General features: G+C 39.7%; 1 protein-coding gene and 1 long non-coding RNA gene across 8 annotated transcripts in view; one reads left to right on the top strand and one right to left on the bottom strand.

Moving 5' to 3' along the window:
* The window catches only part of KCNIP1 (potassium voltage-gated channel interacting protein 1), a 239,983-nt gene that overhangs the window by 184,095 nt on the left and 41,473 nt on the right, over nt 1–14,415 (bottom strand). The window lies entirely within an intron of this gene.
* On the top strand, nt 1,253–4,401 carry LOC134558959 (uncharacterized). Its single transcript, XR_010082435.1, has 2 exons — nt 1,253–3,494; nt 3,721–4,401. It is a non-coding gene; the product is annotated as an uncharacterized LOC134558959 (long non-coding RNA).

Genomic DNA, 14,415 nt, shown 5'->3' with positions numbered 1-14,415 from the left:
CTATTTTGTCTTTAACAAGTCTAAATGAGAAAGACTAATATTGCCATGACCTTTCACATGAAAAAATGAAAACCCCTCCAAATGCACTGAACAACATCAGAGAGAAAAGATGGGAATGAAGATTCACTGCTTCTGATCTTTGTGGAGTCACTGGCTTCACTTCTGCAAGATACAGAAAACACACAAAGTTATTTGTCCCTGCTGTGGGTATTTAAATCTAAGATTCACCTGACCTCTTACAATGTATCATCTCCTGGAGTATACAGACCTTTCCCAGCCTTCTAATATGGGCCTGGCAAGCTAAATAAAACAGTGTCCTGCAATACCTAGGAATTGTTGCCAATGACTTGGGAAGAGATGGAAAAAATAGGAGTAAAAAGAAAAGAAATCCCTGTTGCACCAGGAACAGCCCTTCTCTACAAGGCTAAATTCTGAGGAAAGTCACAATGACAATTTCATAAATTACTGAAATTTGAGAAAGTGTTACACAAAAATTGAGCATATTCTGTATTTTTTTTGGCAAAAATCTTTGAAACTCACTCTAAATATACACTACTGGGAACAAAGTTATTTCCTGAGCCTCATGATTATTTTTCTCTTTGCTGCCATTGACTTGAAGACTCAGATTCCAAATTGAAATTTAGGTTATGCTTTGTCACATACTTAGGATGTACCTAAACACATGTATAGCCATTGTTCTAGAAACTGGATATAGAGAAACACATTACAATTACATTATTACAATTATTTTTCATACTTTCCTGTCACAGGCAAAAAAGCTGTGCCTAGCATTTAAATTACAGCATTCAACAACCTTGTTTATGCAAATTGATACTTAATATATTAACAAGGCATGGATTAACTTAAGTATTCACACATGATAATGACTGGTTCAGATAGCAGCAAAGGAGATCAGTGGCAGCATATACATTTGAAATTGTTCCACCAGTACACCAAATCCAACATTAGTAGCATTTTTAAAGGAATGTCATATATAAAATGTACTGTGCCATGTCACAGATAAACCTGAAAAGGCATTTGCTGCTCTGGTGACGAGCAACAAATCTCTCCACTGGATGACTAAATGAAGTTACAGAGATTCATGGCCTACAAGAATAGAGGACTAAATATTGCTGAGAAAAGCTGTTTTCCACAAAGAGCTTATATGTCCTGACTCTGCAAGATGCTCAACACAGCTCAGAAGCTGGGAATGGAAGGGGTCCAACTCTAGAAAACAAACTCCATATGCAAGCAAACCATTACAAAGAGTAAAGTTGAAAAAATTATAGATAAATTCTACTTGTGGATAAATACTCTGTATTTCACATGCACCAGTACCAAATCTTTTCGCCTTCAGTAACCAGCATCCAAATATCTGACAGTAGCTTTATCTTAATCCAGAAGCTTAATCCAGAGGATGAGGTCTAATGCTACCTCAAGTCCACATTGCCAGTGTTCAGTGTGACTCAGTTGTACCCTCTGTCCAAGCTCAGACGGCAATGAAACTGGAATTCAACAGGTTTGAAAGCAGCGGAAGGAAGGAACACCAGGCTGAGTTGAAGGGCATTGCATGGGATGATGAGCAAGATATATAAAATAACTAAGAAGTTTGTTACAGCCAGGCTTTGCCTTTAGTCTAACAATCAGCTTTGCCCACAAATGTAAAAACATGTGAAATACTGAATCAAGGTGCAGAGGGTGAGCACACAAACAGTCAAAGAAAAGTCTTGCTTTTTTCCTAAATTTTTTGATCCTTGGCCTACTTAAAGTTAATAAGGCACCACTTCACCACAGTTGTCTTCCTGGAACACTGGGAGGCATCACAGGCTCATTACATTTTGGCTGATCTTCAGTGAGCAAAATTTCATCCAGGATTTCGTCTCCTCCTTGTGGCAGGTTTGCATCAAGATGGTGTCTGACCACCTTGCTAGGTGAGTATGAGCAATGAGGCTGAGAACTCAGGAACTCTGAGAAATGTCTGCTGCTTTTGTCAATAAATTGCTTCTTGAAGTCCTGCTGAATTTTTCAGTGACCTCTTGTTCCTCTGGTGCCTGAAAAACTTTCAAGCTTTTAAACTTTTTCTTCAGTATTTTTTCCCTTCAGCTTTGCTTTGTAGCCTTCTCCTACACTGCCCTCAGTCTTGCTTTTCGATCTTCTGATTCTTTTTGTAACTGCATCTGATAGGCCTTCCCTCACTTAAACCTTCCAAAGATCTTTTGAGAGGCTGAATTTGAAGGATTGCTAGGCAGAAACACATCATTTTCCCATGAATACAGTCTTGACCAGCAGTAAAGCTGTAACAGCCCATATTTTCCAGCCTGATTGCATATGTAATTAAATATTCAGTCTTACTTTCTGAGAGAAAATGATGGTGTTTAATGATGATGACTCTAAAGAATTCAAAGAGTTATTTTGATTGTAATATTTTCTAATTGATTCCCTTGGGAGGTGGAAAGACATGAACTAGATGTTCTATCACAGCTTCATCACTATTTTGAGGTAGATAATATGCAGCTTCAGATGTACCACAGGTGTTCACTATAATTAATACTTCCTTTTCATTTTTTCTGCCATTAATATAACTTTCCCACAGCCTAGTTAAGTGCTGTAGCCTGTATTTATTCTGTCACTGATGAGTAATTAAAAAAAAACCCTACAGCAAACCAATGTAATTTGTATTTTCTATAGCATTAGAACATACTGCTGAATTCCAAAATATCTGTATTTGTTTATTATGCGTTTAAGGCCTTTCCAGGTCCAGGAATGCTAGGATTAGCCCATCTAGTAGGGAACATTGCAATTGTACAAGGACTGTTAACTTGGTGTACATGTTTTTAAAGTTGTTACTTGCTTTCTCTCCAACTTGCCTTTCAGTAAAGCAGCTCTCGGGTTACTACTCATATCACTTATCCAGCCCAAGCTGAAAGTCTGAACAAGCAAATCACAGACAGGACCTTGCTTTCTTCACTGCACAAATGACAAAAAGCATGTTTACAGAAACCAAGCTCGCATTTATCTCTGTGATAATCTGTCGTAAAGTAATAAACATTTCATCTAATCTCATGATACCATTCTGCTAGACTAGACAGGTTGTCTCTTCTACGCTTTTGTCTTTATGGCATCAGCGTTCAGCCAGGTAGCAATCCCTTTAGCTTATTAAATATTAACAGATGTAAAAAAATAGTTCAGCTTCTTGGGGACTGTCGTGGTTGCGGGGGAAGGTGAATTTTTCCAGGGGGATGTAGGCAGGCCAATCAGTGATGGGCAAGCCAATCAGTGATCAGCTTTTCTGCTGGCACTTGGATTGGTCACTCGGAGGTTTGGACACGCCTCTGAGGACACAAAGCGTTAAAAGCAGGACTCCGGGGGGGGTCGGTTTCTTTTGGGTTCCGGTTTCAGCAGGGAAACATCTCCTCTCCCCTGCTCAGCTCTGGCCTGAGTGGGGGAGGGGAGCGACGTGGCTGGGCTCAGGAAAACCACGCAGTGGAACTAAAGTAAGCTGGGCCCCGAGGGGAGAAGAGAGTGGACAGGACTCTGGAACTGAGCTGGCCCCATCCAGGATGGAGGGGTGGAAAACTGTGGAAGTGCCTTCCGTGTGTGCTCACCCCCCCTCTCCCCCTCCGGGAGAAGGTGCCCAGCCATGTGGGAGTTGCCCAGCCTGGGAGTGCCTGAGTTTGCAGCCCTGCTGAGAGCTAGAGACTCTTAACCCTTTCTTGGCAGAAAGAAACTTTTCTTATACATTGCTTCTCATGACTGGTGGTTTCGGAGGAGAAAGGGAAGCGGCCTGGGACCGAGATGATAAAGCACAATTGGAAGGAACCTGACGGGCAAAGAATGAGAGGAGTAGCTTTCTGAGCTGGACTTTTCTTGCATAATGTTAGCCATGGACTGAACTTAAGTCTCTTTTGAACATAAACTGCATTTTGGGTGGATACAGCTGCCCCTGCTTTTGCTACAGTGACTGGCATTTGAAGAGTGGAGTGAGCAGAGAAGAGAGGGGGAGGGTGTGGTGGCGCCCTCTGCCCTCAGGGGAGACCTGCTCTCAGAACCTCGGCCCCTGGGGAAAAAGGGGAGAGCTCGAGGGGTGGACCCGTGTTTTCTGAGGAACAGGCTGTGGTGCGAGAGAGACTCCTCTCTCCCTTGCTGAATTGAAGATTGGGTTTTTTTGGTTGGTTTTTTTTTGTGGGGTTTTTTTTTTGTTTTTTTTTTTTTTTTGAGTGGTGATTGTTTGATTTAAAACCCAAAGGTTTGGTCTATGGAGAGTAATGTGTGGGGGGTGGAAACTGAGAGAAGAGAAGAAATGTTCTGAGAAGTTTTTATTTCTGTCTCTGTGTGTGTTTAAGAGTTTTCTGCCTCTGTTCTTATGTAATGTAATAAAGTTTTGGGTTTTTTTGTTTTCAAGATTTAAGCCTGCTCTGCTCTGTTCCTGATCACATCCCACAGTAGTTGTTAGGGAAAACATATATTCATGGGTGCATTAACATCTGGCCAGTGCTAACCCATGACAGGGACCCAGCTGTACTAGAAGTTCAGGTGAGGGGAATGGAACAGCCATCATCAGAAGCACATAGCCAGCAGCCCTTGACTTTCTGAGACCCATGGATCATGCTCTACTTTAGGTTCAGTTCTGTGGGAGTATTTTGTACAAAACTCCTATTAAGGTGGGATACTTACAACTCTGGACATCAGTTGGCTTTTAACATTTCAATCTTAACATTCTAACCTTTTAGTCTATTTTCAGAGGGTAAAGACAGTCCCAAGATCTGTCACTTTCATAGTAAAAGACCTATTAAAAGGAAGACTGAAGCAGCCACTGCATATGGCAAATGCTGACAGAAGCCCTTGTGCTGGTGGCATAAGGATACAACACAAACAGGCACACTAAGACTGTACCAGGCAGCCTTCCTGGGGTTGTTGGATCCCACTGGCATCTTCTGAGGCATGATTAGGCAGCAAGCAGCCTAGACCTGCATTTTCAACTGATGCATCATGAACCCAATATTCACCAAGGGTCTTGGTTCTAGAATCCAGCTGAAAACTCCTGAAAAGCAAATTTGAAGGCGTTCACTCATATAAAACAGTAACAAATATTTCCGATTAGTAGGAGGTGAGAAATAACAAAGCCTAACACTAGTGCAGTGCGGCTCTGGCACATTATCAACTTCCAAAACAAGAAAAGCTGCTTATCCATCCATCTAGCCATACAGCCATCACTGAATTACCTCTCAAAAAAAACCCCTCAAAAAACAGACATCAGACCTGCGGAAAATTTTGACTCCCTGAGTAACTGCTAACAGAGCATCTTCAGGGCTTCCAAAACAAGGTAGAAGCAAACTGCAAAGCCAACAGGGTATGACTAACAACTGTCTAATCACATCTCAGAGCAAAGCCTAAGCAAAGAAACCTGGAAATTCATCAGTTCTGAGAATGCTGGTAGCCAAAAAAAGTGGGCAATGCAAGTTCTATTTACATTAGAGACTTTGGACAGTACAATTAGCTTGAGTATAGGGCATACTTTTGTGGGTGAGATATCAACAGAAATCACCTCGCAGTCTTTAACAAGGACTCTGAAATGTGCTGTGTTCTTCCTCGATGAAATTACTTCATCTTATTCTTCTCGGGAGAGCAGAATACATCAGTGTAACATTCCACTTTGTCCCAGCTAATGCTGGGACATTTCTCAAAGTCAGTCGTATTTGCAAACAGTTTGTGAGTTTAGCTAGCATTATGAAAATTTTCACCTAAGATACTGCCATATGTCACTAATGTCCTATTAATAAATATCCTGACATGGTTACCTTCTTTTATTTCTTGAATTTAGTCCATGCTGGTACAAGGTAAGTGCCATGCATGTACAGAAACAGTGGAACAGCACAGGATTTTGCTGAGTCCGATACATTTATCTCAGAATAACTCCCAATAGAAATCAAAACACTTTAGAACCAGAATGACATTGACAAAAGCTACAGTATTTGAATTTGATATGGTAACTCAGCATAAAATTTAGGAGAAATCACACTACTTAGCCCACAGCCTAGCTGCAAACCGTAGACACAGCTCTGCTAAAGACATTTCTGTCCTTCATCCCTTCCCCCCAAATTCCCCTCTCCTTTCTGGCCATAGGTATTCCCGCAGCAAGGCTCTGCAAGGCCACTGTCCAGTTGCAGTGGTCTAACATGAGTGCACTGCACAAGAATGGCCTTGGGTCCCGGTACAGCTGGAATATTATTTTTATGTACCTTCTTCTCTGTAATTACCAAAATGCCAGCTCAAAATTGCATGGCAGAATTTCAATTCATTTTTAGTTCTGTGGAAGATGATTGTGGGTTTTTAAAAGTTCACTTGATATCAAAACAGCCTAGAAAGATCAAATGTAATTAAAATCTTGTGGTTATTAGAAGTTTAATCACCAGCAGCCAGTGAAGGAAGCTGCAAATAACACCTTCACTGCCATCAGAAAAACAAGTCAGCTGTCCCTGGCACACAGAGCTGGCCTCAGGTTTGGTAATGTCTGTACTTTATCAGTTACTTATTATGTCTGTAAGCACATGGAGATATCACCAGCTGTCAAAAGTACACCATAAAGCACAAGAAACAAACTATGTCTAACTTCTAACATTTATTTATGTATTTACAGAAAATTTCTCATCAGATGCTTGTGCTCAAAACGAAGTTTTCAGCTTACATAGAAATTACCATAACTGATGCTGCTCCAGATAGGGGTTTGCAAGCAGCCAGCAAGACTTACATGTTACACAGGCATGATGTATCTTTAGTTACTCTTTTGTAATAAAGATTGAAAGGTGACTGCCTCATTATTGTTTTCAAAGTTACGTAGAAACATTTCTAGTAAAGTAGTACCTCAATAAGACAGAAATAAAACATTTGTTATGCTTTTTCCGTTTGTAAAAAGAAAGGAAAACACAATCAGTCATTGCACCATGTATGCTTCAGCAGACAAAAAACAAGCTCCGTGTGCAGTGCATGAATGAAACATGTCAGACTGTATTACCCCAACAAATACCCTGCAAAACCCTGTAAAATACAGGTTTCATTTCCCCCTCCACCCTTGATTTTTATATGAGCTTGCAAGCACTGCCTTGCAATATCAGGTTCAGAAAAGGGTATTTTTAGGAACAACTCCCAGAATTACAGTGGCTTTTTCATGGTTGTAACACACACAAATAGAGTTTTTAAACTGTAGTGAGACACCCAGTGACAGCATTTCTCCTTTCTCTTCTGTGTTACATGTGATAACCTTTCTTCAGAAATACTTTATTTTTTCCTAGAATGAAACATTTCTTAGTAAATACTCCTCTTGTTTTTCTCATGGTCAATGATAACTTAAATTTGCCTCTCTTCACTGGGGTTCAAATACCTTCAATTTAATACCGCCTGCAAATTTCATTAATTTCCTGTATAACACATCTTACCAATCAGCAACGAACTTGAATTAAGCCCTGCAATTGATTCTGGCAGCTCTCCACCATGCCACCTCATCTTCCCATGTTATTGGGCTCCTGTTGTGTCACATCTTTGAGCCAGCCAGCCATACCACCATACCACCAGTCCTACTTTAGCCAACTGTGACTTTTTATGGAAATCTGAATGAGGAAATATCAACTGAATTATTACAATCCAAATCTATTGCATTAGATTCTCTTAATCCACTGATGCATTTACCATAGTAATTGAGTACAAGTAAATTGGTCAAGATCATTTATAGATCAAACCTTGAGACACAGCACTGGAGAGAATGTTAAAGAGGTGTCTGAAGAGAGGATTTTTTTTTTTAATGCAGTCCAATCCAGCTGAACTACTTCAATACCAATCACATAATCAGCTATGCTAGACTAATTATCATTTAAAATAAAGAAATAAGAGGGAGACAAATGTTGTTAGTCAGACCACTACGTGGAGATTCAGGGTGGATCTGGGGAAACTGTTCCTCTGGTCCAGGCAGTGGGCATGGCAGCCAGTGCTGAGGCTACTGAACAGGCTTTGGTGATGTAAAGTCCAGAGCAAGTAACCTCCCAATTCACTACTTGTACAATAAATGCAGTATCTGGAGCCTTTTGTCATTATCTAGAGAAATCACTGTTTGACCCTTAGCACCTCATTTAATTTCTTTGGGGCTCATTTGCATCCCAGCCGTTTTGCATGTCACAGCTTGTGATGCTTAATGGTTCAGCTGATCCTCGTGTTCGACACTCAGGCTCTGAGTACACCAGGCAAACGAGGCATAGATGCAGTGAGTAAAGCCTGGCCCGGCACAAACAGACCAAACTGAAGTCTGACAGTCCAGGTTTATTTGCACACCTTGCACCAAACACCATTTCTGCTAGAAACACGCAGCCACAGACCTCCCACCTGAGCTGCAGTGATGGCAGAGCACAGCACAGAGGTGATGGCCAGCATCTCTGTCACCTGTCAGCTCCCAAGCTCTTCTTACCTAATCTCATGATGCTGCAGTTGATTTCCAACAAATGCACCATGACCACAAGTGTTAAGAGACTTATAGCAGTTCTTTATGATTATCCATATTTCACAAACAACCTGTTCTGTTAAACAATTGATTAACAGAAAATTTCAAAATATGGAGTTCCCATAATATGATCTCAAATCACCAAAGCACCAGTATTGTGAGGCTCCAAGCTCAAAGACACTGCAAAGGGAAACTTACTTTTGCCCCATACAGAAATCCTTACTCTTAACTCCTTCGAGTTCTGCATTGCCCTATTGTGCAACAAGCATTTAAAAAATGTTATTTTACAACTCCCTGCTTATTTTGAGCACTTAAAAAACATGTCTTGCTCCAATGTGTTCTGTTTTCACTTAGAGCTAGCACTTTAAGAAAGTGCTAGAAGTACTGAATAGCAAACATCAAACAATATCTAAAGATAAGTAGTATCCAGGCTGTTAAAATATGCTAACAAATACTTTTGCATCAATTTCCACAGAGGCTTGACTTAGGGTTTGATTTACATCAGTATGCATCCTACACTGGTATAAGCAAAGTCTAAAAACCATCAGAATTCAAGGAAGACATATAGCCAGCTGCTCATATTAACCAGTTATGACCTGACTTGGATGTAATCCAGGCTTCTATTATTTACTATGACATATGCTTAATCAATTTTTCCTAACGTTTCTGCCTGATTTGTAAGGACTCTAAAAAGCCATTACATTTATTTTTACTTGATTACATTGTCTTATTTAAGAATTCTATTTGGATTAATATACGGAAGTCTATTGCCTTGCAGCTCTGAAAAGCTTGTGGGAAATGACTGGATATAAGAAGAATTCTCTCTGAAGTGCTGTATTTGGATAAAGACAGCTCCAGCAGTGCCTGTTGGGCAAGTGTCACATTTCACTACCATAAGATACCAGAGGTGATTATTAATAGACCCTTAGTTACTAGAAATTCATGAACAATTGCTTGTAAAAGAAGGTAGACTGGATTGGGAAAGAAAGAAGGGATTTGCTTTTGCTTTGCGCCTGTCACTGTTACTACAGGAATAAATAACTGATGTAAAAATTACCTTTTGGAAATGTGTAGCACAATTTATTCTGTCACTCTAAGAAAGATATTTCTGTTCTGAAGCTCACATTATTTACTAACTTTATGAGCGTTACAAGAAGCAACTGTTCCATGGTGTGTCATCTCATTCACCTCAATTTCACCTCAATAGCTGCCCAGCTCCTTCATTTAGGAGGTAATTTTCCAGATCAGAATTTTCTGAGATCAAGATTTCCTTACAGGCAAAGTAGGCACATTATGTGTTTACCAAGTATAAAATAAGTTAGCAGGGATGAAAGTTAGAACATGAAGAACATTACATAACCTGAAAGTCTGGCATCCTATTACTGAGAAAACTTCAGAAAATCTAGAAAGAAGACTAAGAGAAAAACAGGCAGTGAACAGCACGCTAACAAGATATAAAGCATGCTTGAACATAAAGCTGTACAATACACAACTATACCTTTTTCATTTGACTGGTGCCTTATCAGCCCCTAAAATGACAAGCCAAACAAGATTAAAATGATAAAATCATAAAAAGCAGTTACCATTTACTGAAGGTCCTCCAGGCGCACTTATGGCAGAATGCACACATGATTCAAGGCTTCAACACTTTTATAAGTCTAGCAAATTAGCATAATTGACAAGAGTCCCTAATTAAAAGTACAGTTAATGAAGTGGTTCCCCTTCTTAGTTTGGCTCCCTACTGAATCCTCCCCCTTGCTTATTGGCCCACATTGTTTATGTCTACATATATGGGAAACTGAAATGGCCTTGGTTCACTGAAGAGGCAAGATTAGAACAGGATTCCAGCCATGTGTTTGTCCAACAGTGTAGAAGTACAGGAGTTAAGTAAGATATTATTCAGTAATAGTCTACAGAGACATACATATATGAAAAATACAAAAAATGCAAAAATTTTTTCGTATCAAGACTAGTTAAATAAGCCCATGATTACTGCCAAATGAAAAATTTAAAGCATTGCAGAGCATATGTAGTCATACTGCAGTGCAAGGTATTTCCTCTTGTTTCTCCCCTTGCAATTCCCACAGCAACAATGAAGCACAAAAATTTAGAAATTTTGTCTGACTTCACATGCACACACATATGCCCACACCTCCTCGTTAGCCAGGACAGATGAACAATATATTTTGTTTGAGAGACCAAGTCACATTACATGAAGAATAGTGAGACAGATAAATCTAAGACTGATGTTTGCCACATGAGACAGACAAGCTAAAAGGAAAAAAATCAGCTTTAGTTACAGGAAGACTTTGAATGGGCTGCATTGAGAGCACACATGTAGATAACCCCACCACAAACACAGGCATGTGCCTTCTTGTGTCCCCACTGGCCTGGCTGTGTGCAAAAGAATGCATGAATCTTGCCTTACCTATAAACCATCAACCTGTTTCCCTTATAGAAGAACAATATGATGATAAAGAATATGGTAGTTTATCCTCTCTCAGCTGCACTGGCTCGCAGGAAATCAGAATTCCTTCTCCAGTATGTGTTCACCGAGTTTTTAATCAAAACCTCTCCCTGCCCCCAAACTAGCTAGCTGCCAAAGAGTAGAGAAAAAAGCCTCACGAAATATAAAAGGAGCTCTTCAAAACCATTTTTAGAGGGAAAAACTGCTGAAGTCCATTCAGAAGGCAAAAACCTCTTCTCCAAAACAGTGACCATCAGAGGCAAGTGCACAGTTAATTATTCAGTGATAAAACCTCATCTCCAGATGGATGCTGACCACTTAACACAGCTCCTAGCATGCTGCTCATCAAGCTTATGGCTCCTCTGACCTCAATTACTATGGCTCTTATATAAGTGACTTCTAAGAAACTATTCCAACGTTCTGGTGGAGCTGTGAACAAAGGGTTGGAATAATGGAAGTTCAGATTTATATAATCCTTTGAATAGCCAAAGTGACCTTACAAAGTCAGAAAAATAATTTCAGAACATACCAAAATGTTCATGCAAAGGTTTGATCATCTCTGCAACTCTTGCATCAACTCAAGCAGTTCTGCTATTTGTTTCAGGCAATAAAATGTGAAAAAAACAGACAAAAATACTTGATATGCTTTGTGATGCAAGTAAATTTATTAGAATTTTTCATCAGAAAAATCTGATTGACTATGGCCAGATCTTTTGTCTGGAGTATGAGCTTCTAAATAAATTAATACTAAATTACATAAATAGATAATCTGTTGCTGAAACACAGCCATCTCTTAAAAAAACATTTTTTTCTTCACTTGATTTACAAACTCAAAAGAGAACTCTGTATACATAGATATTTATAAGTGAATGCTCACACAAGATTAACAGTTTTACTAAACTTTACATAAGTTGCACAAATAGACTGAAAACCAGTTTAGCCACGTGACATAATACCAGTAACACTGCCATACCTGCAATTCAGTTTCATTTTCTTGGGTCTCCTCCCTGCACTTACTGACCAGGGCAGATTTTTTGCCAAGTCCCTAGCAGACTGCAGTAAGCCATGCAGTATCCAAGACCTTTAAGGCAAACTAGAATGTGTGCCTTTTATTAATCTCTGCTGTGTGGATTTCTGGCATATGAAACTGACTCAACTACCACGCTCCTACAGCGGGCGTTCCAGCCCCTTGTACTGCCGTTGTTTATGCACTCACAGGCATGCTCATTTAAGGGTCTTTCTGACATTCTGGCACTTTTGCATAGAGGTCTTGACATTCAGTGCACAAAGCAACTCAAAGTTTTTGGCAGCTGGGGACAAAACCTGCTTTTAGTTCCCTACACCTTGCCCTCAAGCTTCCTTTGCCCCCATTTTCTTGCAGCAAGTTAGCCTCTCTCATGCCAACCACTGCACATCCACCCCCGCTTACTTGCTGGTGTGAGAAGCAATGAAGAGCAATGAAGATACGCGTGCCTATTGCAACCTTTCCTTAATGCCACACTGAGTAAACCCACAGGGAGCTGACAGCTTCCACATGCTCAGAAGACACAGTGGACAACTGTGCCAGCCCCACCCAGTCCAACAGCCCCACTGGTCTGCGCTGCAGGCTTGCCTTATACACCTGCCAGGCACCAGTTTTCACTATTCATCCAGCCCTAACCAGGCAGGCCCAGTGCTCTCTGTTATTTGTGCATCCCGTTTTATTTTTTTTTCAGGAATATACAGTGGGCTAGATCTCTGAAAATCAGAAAAAGAATAACTTAAACCAGCAATGGCACTGGTGTCAAATGGAGCAACTTCACTTTTGTGAGGTCCATGGGTTTGAATCAAAGCTTCAAAAGTTACTCACCGCAGCTACAGAAAAGAACAGCACACAATCCCTTAAAATACATGTCATCTCAACAAGCAGAGAGATGAGAGAACATTACTGCTTACAAATGCCACTGCTTACATATCCATAGAGAGAGATCAGTCCTCTAAGTCTAAAAGAGCTGTGACAAATGCCACAGCCAGAAAGAACACTTGGGGAGAAAAATGAAAATGCAGAATAAATAAGACAACTAAGACCTCTTAGGTTGCTGGGATATTCTGAATGAAAAACAGGCTGTAAATACTGCTTCTGTGTATTCTAGTTAAATAGTCACACTTTTCTCCCTGCAACTACTGTTTCCATATTTCCTCGTATTTTAATTTTTAATAGGAAAGAAATATTTAGAACACTAGAACTCCAAAGAAAACAGAACTAACCGAAGACCACATCCCTCACTATTTCCATGGGCATAGATTATGTCAGTTACTGTATGAAACACCAGTAATGTTACAGTAAAAAAACATTTAAATGTCCAGATGACTTTCATTTTTTCAGAGTTGGTATTTAAACAGTTTTACTCTATCTTCTCAAAATATCATTAAAAGACAATTTTAAGTTTTTTCTTGTTAATTTGGAACTTCAAAAAGAATATAACAGCAGCAGTGAATATAAACAGTAAGAATTTTGTCTTCATGAATGTATAATTTAAATTGTCAGACTTTCGGACTGTTTATGATATAAAACAGAGTCAACAATAATTGTGTCCCTCAAGACATCTAAAAATTTGCTTTATTGCCTTTTTATTTTTGTCTCTTTTCATTCTCTGCAATATAATCATAGTTCAGTAACTTCATCTGCAAGGAGCAACAACAAAGCTTTTGCTGTAGTGATGTACAACAAATAAGTTTCAGTTCCCTAACCACCCTGTTACCTTATTGGCGCCTTGTTTGAATACATGGATTCCCGAAAACTTAAATCATATATATAATTTCTTCACAAAAATTACATAAAGAACAGAAAGCATCATAGTCCCTACACTTTCTGAAAAAGAAAGCAAAATAATAAATTATTCTAAGTTGCCATATAAAAAGAGAAGATGTTTGCAGACAAAGCTGTCTGTGTTCTCAGAGGAAAGAAGAAATAGCACTAAAGAATTACATGTTTTTTTCTGCCACATGATGCTATACTGTGCACAAAAGCAACCTTCCCAACTGGAGTAAGACCAAAGGAGTCATTATGAAAGACTCACAAGATTGGATAAGACTGGAATTACATCAGGGTGTTATTATTCCCAATCCCTGGTCACAGACCTGCTGCGCAAGCCAGCAGATACATCAGCCAGGTCTATGTGGCTGCAGGGCCTTGGTATTGGCTGAAGAATCAACTTGAAAATAATTTCTTAGTATCTATATGGAAGGAAACACTTGTATAGGCATTTTTTCTTCCTATGATGAGAACAGTAATGAAATTCCCCTGTACTGCACCTCAGAAACTGCCCTTTGTCTTGAAGGACACATTCCTGCTTGATACCTTTGATCCTCCTTATGAACCTTTGTGATTCAAAGCATATCCCACAACTTGTATCTCAAAATAAAAGTCTACCTTCTACTACACACTTCTCTGCAAGTGTGTGGTAGATTCTCTGCAAGCTTC

The sequence above is a fragment of the Prinia subflava genome, chromosome 16, assembly GCF_021018805.1.
Source record: "Prinia subflava isolate CZ2003 ecotype Zambia chromosome 16, Cam_Psub_1.2, whole genome shotgun sequence".
In the NCBI taxonomy this organism is placed as follows: domain Eukaryota; kingdom Metazoa; phylum Chordata; class Aves; order Passeriformes; family Cisticolidae; genus Prinia; species Prinia subflava.
This window is presented reverse-complemented; position numbering and strand designations above follow the sequence as displayed.